The following is a 7,326-nucleotide window of genomic DNA, read 5'->3' as shown; positions in this document are numbered from 1 at the left end:
AGGATGATGTTCTGGGCAGCCCCATGGCCATCATGCCACAGCTTTCCAGAGGGGCCATCCACATTCTTCTGAGTGGCAGTGATGACATGGACCCTGGTCATGAGCCCTTCCACAATGCCAAAGGTGTCATGGATGACCTTGCCCAGGGGCCTAAGCAGTTGGTGGTACAGAATGCATTGCTGACAATCTTGAGTGAGTTGTCATATTTCTTGTGGTTCACACCTCTTACAAACATGGGGGCATCGGCAGAAGGGGCAGAGATGATGACCCTTTTGGCTCCACCCTTCAAGTGGGCCCCAGCCTTCTCTGTGGTGGTGAAGACACCAGTAGACTCCACAACATACACAGCATCAGCATCACCCCATTTGATGTTAGCAGGGTCTCGCTCCTGGAAGATGATGATGGACTTCCCGTTGATGACAAGCTTCCCATTCTCAGCCTTGACTGTGCTGTTGAATTTGCCATGGGTGGAGTCATACTGGAACATGTAGACCATGTAGTTGAGGTCAATGAAGGGGTTGTTGATGGCAACAATCTCCACTTTGCCATGTCGAGAGCAGATGGCAGCCCTAGTAACCAGGCGTCTATTAAGGCCAAATCCATTCACACTGACCTTCACCATTTTGTCTACGGGATGAGGCTGGCACTGCACAAGAAGATGCGGCTGTCTCTGAAACAGGAAGGAGCAGAGAGCCTATGTTTCCTGTCTTAATTATAAATAGTGGAAGTGTCATTTCTGAGTGATAGTTGTCCATTGAGCTGTTTGAGTCATCAATGGTTTTCTTTCTTTTTTTTTTTTTCCACTAAAAAAAAAGCATTCATTCAGCAGTGTATTTGACAACTGAGTTTATTACAAAAAATGGTTATGTATATAGTGTATCCATGAAGTCTCTATAAGCTCCATCTACTAAAGATTCCCTAAAGATCTTTGCCTTTCTTTATGGCTTTCTGTGCCCATCATATGAACTTCCTGATACAAAATGTGAAGAAGAGGTCTCAAGAATTTTAAAAGAACTTGGGTATCCCTTCGCACTATCCAAGAGCTCCACCTTACTGTCTGATGTGTCTAAAAGTTCAATCTACTACGTTATCATAATTTTGGGATAGAATATTATGTTGTGTCTATGAAAGCTTAGTTTATCTTCATTTGTCAGGAGCCTTAAGTTGGGCAGTGTTACTCTTATACTTCTCTGTGACCTCTCTGGTGTTTTTCAGGAGATCTTTAGACAAACATTCTTCATACTTTCTGTTGGCTTTAGCATTCTGCTCTTCAAGATGTTTCTCCAAAGACACTATGTGTGTAGCGACCATCTCTAAAAGATGTTGTAAGTTGTTTCTTTCTCCTGTTGTGGTCTGCACAGCTAACTGGTATTCCCGCTGGATGCATCTAGCTCATCCATGGCCTCGTGGATGCCCTCCCTCACCTTTTTTTTTTGTTTGTTTGTTTGTTTGTTTTTCGAGACAGGGTTTCTCTGTATAGCCCTGGCTGTCCTGGAACTCACTTTGTAGACCAGGCTGGCCTCGAACTCAGAAATCCGCCTGCCTCTGCCTCCCGAAGGCTGGTAAAGGTCATCCATCTTTTGAACCTCTTCCTTCAGCATCCTCACAGTCCTCTTGCTTTCCGTTTTCATGGTGTTCGGTTGTTCTAAAGTATCCCCCAGACTCATCCTTTTTATTCAGAGCTTTGTTAATTTCTTCATCAGTTATATTCAAGAGTTCTTGGAGAGGTGCATACACTTGACAAGTGTATTTGACAAGGCAGTTGGCACCAGCCTCAGGATTAAACTTAATTTCAAAGTTGTAACCTTTGGAATTCTCAGCACCTTTGGGGATAAGCTTTAATTTTCTAGCCAACTTGTGGCACTCTGCTAACTGTGCTTCAATCGCCTCTTTGCCTCTGGTGTATTTTAATTCCTCATTCCACATTTGTTGTTGTTCAGCTTCCAGGTCTTTGCTTAATTTATTAATAGTCTGCTGCAATTCATTTTTCCCATGATTTATTCTCTCAATGTCAGCGACTGAATACTTCTGGTTATCGACGATACTCTGTAGTCAAGTGTTTTCCTGTTTAACTGTTTCACATTCTAGTTCTAATTTACCAATTTCTTCATCAAGACTGCTCAATTTCTGTTTCAGAATGGATGAATGAGACTCCAAGCTGCTCATGTATGCTTTACAGTTTTGAACATCTGCTTGTAAAGAAGCTTTCAGTTTCCTCAATGATATCAGACGATTCGGTTCTTTTTCTCTTTCCTGCTCCAGTCTTGCAATCTGCTCATTTAGTGCTTGCTTTCTGCTACTCATGATTCCAGCTTGGACCCATCTACCTTGAACAAGTCCTTCAGCTTCACCTGCAGCTCCGCATCCTCCTCTTCGAAGCTGTTGGCCCCGGTCATGAACTTCTCATAGCATTTTTTAGTCCAAAAACAACTTATTGTGTTTAATTCCATCTTCAGTTTCTTCTCCCTAGAGCTGCCCATCATCAAATAAAGGTGAGCTTTCTTTCATGGCAGTATGAATCTTGATGCAGTCTGTTAGCCACACCAAGGCAGCCATGGTGTGAGGCTACATACATATGAGGGGCTCCCACTGTATACATGGAGCTCTTGGACCGTGCTTCATCAATGTTTTTCAAGATGGATGACTTCAATGGTCTTGGATGGATCTCATCTCCATCAGCAAAGTTTGAAATTTTCAGCACAAAATTTTCATGATATCTTTTATGCATATACTGGTATCGTCTTGTGATTTCATTTCCATGATTGATAATGGTGCTTCATGGCCTGATATTCATGTCTAGTGCATCTTCTTGACTGGGGTAAGCACCCTTCAGTTCATGGCTGTTGATTATTATTATTGTTATTTTACATTTCAAAAGTGTCTTCTACCTGATAGAAATGGTATTCATATATGTAAGTTTTCATGTGTTATCCTACATTCTGTAATCTTCCTTTGCATTTTTATAACAGTCTTTCAATGGGAAAATGATTTCAATTTTAGTGAACATCCACAGAAATGTTATATTTTCAAAGGATGGTTTTCTTAGTAATTGAGAGCTTTGTCAAAATAAAGAATTTGATAGCTATCAGCCGGTGAATGGGGAAACCTGTTTTGGTATAGCCATGCAACTGTATATGACTCACCAGGGAGATATCACCGTGTCAAAACAGTTGAATGTCAGAGATGGCATTCTAAATAAAAAGACCCTAGGGAAGTGGTGACATAGCAGGTTCTCTAGATACGAAATTATAAGAATATAAAGTGGCGTGGGGGTTGGAATGGCACTGTGGATGTTTTGGAAATAGTTAAATGAGAATATTTTGAAGGGATGGACTTGTTCTAAGACTAGATTGGAGTTGTAGCATAATACAGTGACATTGTTGAGAGTCATTGGACCATACACATAGTGAATTTTAGAGTTTGCTGATTATTCTTCAATCTCCAAAAGTTAGAGAAGCTATTATAACCTGGATCCTCTCTTATATCCACAAAAGAAAAGCAAAACATTAGAGTTCAGGAGGAAGAAATGAAGTCAGCAAATATCTCAGAACATCTCTGATTCCCCTGCGTGCTCCTACAGCCCAAATTTAAGAGTGTTTTTGGAGACAAGGACATGCTGTCTTAGTTGGGTTTAAGGCTAGCGTGCGAAGTAAACAAATATAAAATACCCAGTGGTCAGGTACCAGAAACTCCAGGTCATGTGCAACAGCATAATTGGTGAAGTGGACAGGTAGGACTCCTGTCACAAAAGGCCAGGGTCTTAGGAAATAGAGCACAAAAGGCAAAGGCAAAGGAATGATATTAACTGGTTTGGAATATGGAGAGGCTGGGAGCCAAGGATGGTGGCTTACTCTAGATCAGTGGCTCTCAACCTTCCTGATGCTGTGACCCTGAACTACAGTTCCTTGCGTGTTGGTGACCCTCAGCCATAAAACTAGTTCCCTGCTACTTCATAACTGTAATTTAGTTACTGTTATGAAATGTAACGTAAATATATGGTATGTAGCTCCCTAAGGGGGTTGTGACACACAGGTTGAGAGCCCCTGCTCTAGAAGCTGGACTAGCCCAGGTAGCTTCTCTGTGACAACCTTCCAAAAGCACGAAGCCCTGCTGCAACCTCTGCACTTGAAATCCTCGATGCAGCTTAGGCACCTAGAACTGGTGGATGAAAAACTAGTCTATTTTTATTGCACTAAGTTTGTATAGTTGACTTGATTAGCCACAGGAAATGGGATCAGGGTCTACTGATCTGTGGTCACTACAAGTTTCGACTTAAAACATGCTGGTGACATGGGGACTTGCTTTGCAGTGACTCACTTAATGATAAACCCATTTCACTAGGTGAGGAGATACGACTTCTATCAGGGAAATTATTTTTCTCTTATTCTGAAAGATGATATTTAATTATTCATGTAAAGTATATACCAGTCAGCTCAACAATGCCTGGTATAAGCTCATACATTTTTTTTTCTAAATATAGCACCAAGACATCACAAAGCTTGTACCGTGGGTTTGCATCTTCAGACATCAATCACTGAAGACAAAATGTTCAATTCCCAGCAGCACTGTGCAATTGTGCAGATGTAGGGATGGGCAGGGTCTAGTCTCACCTTTCAACGTTCTAGACCACACTAATAGATTGGCCCAGAGCGTACGTGCGGTGTGCCTCGGGACTGGTTCAGGTTTTCCTGGCTCTACAGCTTCTCCTGGCCTCAGAACAGAGAACTTGTTTCTTTTTTTCACAGATTATATTTTCTATCTCGGATCATCAGAAACTTCATAAGCCACAAGAGTTACCAAATAGCCTCAGGGATGAATAAATTATAAGAATATAATTTATTGCATTTAGTATTTTTAATGTTAATCTGAGCACTTGGTATATATCAACATGTGAGGATACCTTGTGTGGTAAGGTAGCATTTGCACATAGTCACCATGGCTTATCTGTGTAAGTTCTGTCTTTATCTGACCAGGATGTGCGAGGCTATGAATATGGACAATGAGGAAATCATACTGTCATCCAGCACTGTATTTCTGGTCAAATTGTCAAACCTGTCTTCACACAGATTTCTACATTTAAAAAAGAAGTAGTTATGACCTCTTTGAATATCATATAAAGCACCATCCATAAATCCCTTAGCATAAATATTTAACTTGTAGCTTGACTCAAGTTAGCTAAAATATAGTCACATTCCATGCTCAAATTGTCCATTGTTAGCAAGTATAGATGCTGTAGTCTGATGTTCTCAAACACCAATAGCAGACAGTGAAATGAGGCCCGTCACTCTGTTCATTTTACACTTACTTGAAAGCAACAGAAATAAAACATGAATAATTTAACATGAAAAATAGATTTAAGAGGATACCTATTAACTCACAGAACATCTAGGAATCCAGAGAAGATGGCACAGAAACTGCACAGGCAGAAGTAGTTCTCTACAGCCCAGCCCATGACGCAGCACGGCTGGGGATGTACCAAACATCGCTGTCTAAACGCACACTGCTCATGATGGACAGCACAGTGCAACCAATCGTGCCATCACTTCTGGAACAGGAGGGGAGGACAACATGGGCACCATCTCCATCAGGCCAAGGTCACCTCTTTCCCCAGGGCCTCAGGTCAGAGGGTGACAGTTCCCAGTATGCCAGTGTGACCAGGAGCTGAGAATCCAGGTCACACTCCCAGCCTTGCCTGTGGGGTTGTGGGGAAGATCACTCACAAATGTAGTTCCCGGGGGAGGAGAGATGCTACTTCTTATACCAGGACCACCTTCATCAGAAAGGAAAATCTAAGGCTGACCAGATGTAGAACAGGCAGACAGCCCTCAATAGTGTAGTATAATAGATCTAATGCCTTGTATGGAGGATCAGGACTCTTCGAACCCTCTCAAGAGCCTGTAGCACCTCTGCCTCACTTTGTCCACCACAAGGTTGACCTCCACATCCTCTACAAGGAGGTGTGTTTCCCCCTCTCCCTCTGTCCTATTTGCTGACTAACAGTCACTGGGAATGTGCTCCTGTAGTGGTATTGCCATGTTGCCTGCTGAGGGCAGCTGAGTGAGAAGAGCAGAGGCTGGGTTGTGAGGGTTGCCCTGTGTCGACATCAGCATAGACACAGCTGACTGCTCACAGGGCATCCGGAGCCGCTCCCGTGCTCCCACGCCTGAAGTCTGCTGTTGTATTCTCCCTCCGTCTAGACCAGCAGCTAGATTTCACTCAAACTTGAGCCTATGCTTGCTTAGGAAAGACTACACGGAGTTTTCATCTCAGCAAGCAGTGGCTGAACAAAGCTTTTGTTTCTGCAACTTTTCAAGCAATCCCTTAAACTTTGTCCCCCGCCTTTTGTGTTTCCCAGGGGTACCCTCTTCAGTGCTGATCCAGAGAAATAATGTAGGTTGAGCACGGCGTCTGTGTAACTGGAGTGAATATGAAACCCTTGACACAAAGGGCCTCTCTCGAGTGTTTTCACAAGTAGGGTAAAGAATTCTACTGCCAGCTCCATAAAAAGCCAAGATTCTCATTATGGGATGGCATTGTCATTCCCTACAACAATCAGAAGCACCACATTTAAATATGTATGACTGTGTGCATATAAATATTCATATTTGTACAGTTTATTAGTTATACCCTATGTCACTAAGCCCAGGAGTATGGTAATAAAATTTACAATACACATGCCTCATTTCAATATTTGAAATACTTAGTCTTTATGAAATATCTGGTAACTAGTAATGTTAATATAGAATTCCCATGCTAGAGTAGTGAACTTTAAATATTTATATGAAATATAAAAGTTATTTTATTGCATATACTCTTATACATCTGTTTTTCTGATCTATAAAAATAGCTAAAATGTTAGATGTTAAGAATGGAGAGTTACATTAATCTCTAGAGAGTTAAGACATCGGGAAAGACTTAAAGGTTCTTGTATAACGTCTTGTCCATAAATGAAACTCACTTATTCATCCATGAGTCTTTGGGCAGAGGAAGCTCGGAACGTAGCGCTTACCCAGGAGTATCACTTTCTCATGGTTTCTGAACCATACAAGAGAGAAAAGGCAGATCCAAGTTCCTGTGTAGTATGAAGACGCAGAGCGAGGACACCATCCTTGAAGAGATGTCTCTCACTCTGACAGTGGGCATATCTAGTATATAACAGGAAATCCCTCACTGAACATCAACCAGAAAACACAAAGCAACTGAGCAGCAGGAGTTTGCATGTGTGTGCATGTGTGTGTGTGTGTGTGTGTGTGTGTGCATGTGTGTGCATGTGTGCATGTGTGTGTGCATGTGTGTGTGCATGTGTGTGTTTGTGCATGTGTGTGT

The 7,326-nt window shown here is 42.0% G+C and overlaps 1 pseudogene; it reads right to left on the bottom strand.

Moving 5' to 3' along the window:
- Positions 1-1,143: 1,143 nt before the first annotated feature.
- Positions 1,144-2,728, bottom strand: LOC110338466 (annotated as a pseudogene).
- Between the last annotated feature and the right edge of the window lie 4,598 nt (positions 2,729-7,326).

This window comes from Mus pahari, chromosome 21 (genome assembly GCF_900095145.1).
Source record: "Mus pahari chromosome 21, PAHARI_EIJ_v1.1, whole genome shotgun sequence".
NCBI classification, from domain to species: domain Eukaryota; kingdom Metazoa; phylum Chordata; class Mammalia; order Rodentia; family Muridae; genus Mus; species Mus pahari.
This window is presented reverse-complemented; position numbering and strand designations above follow the sequence as displayed.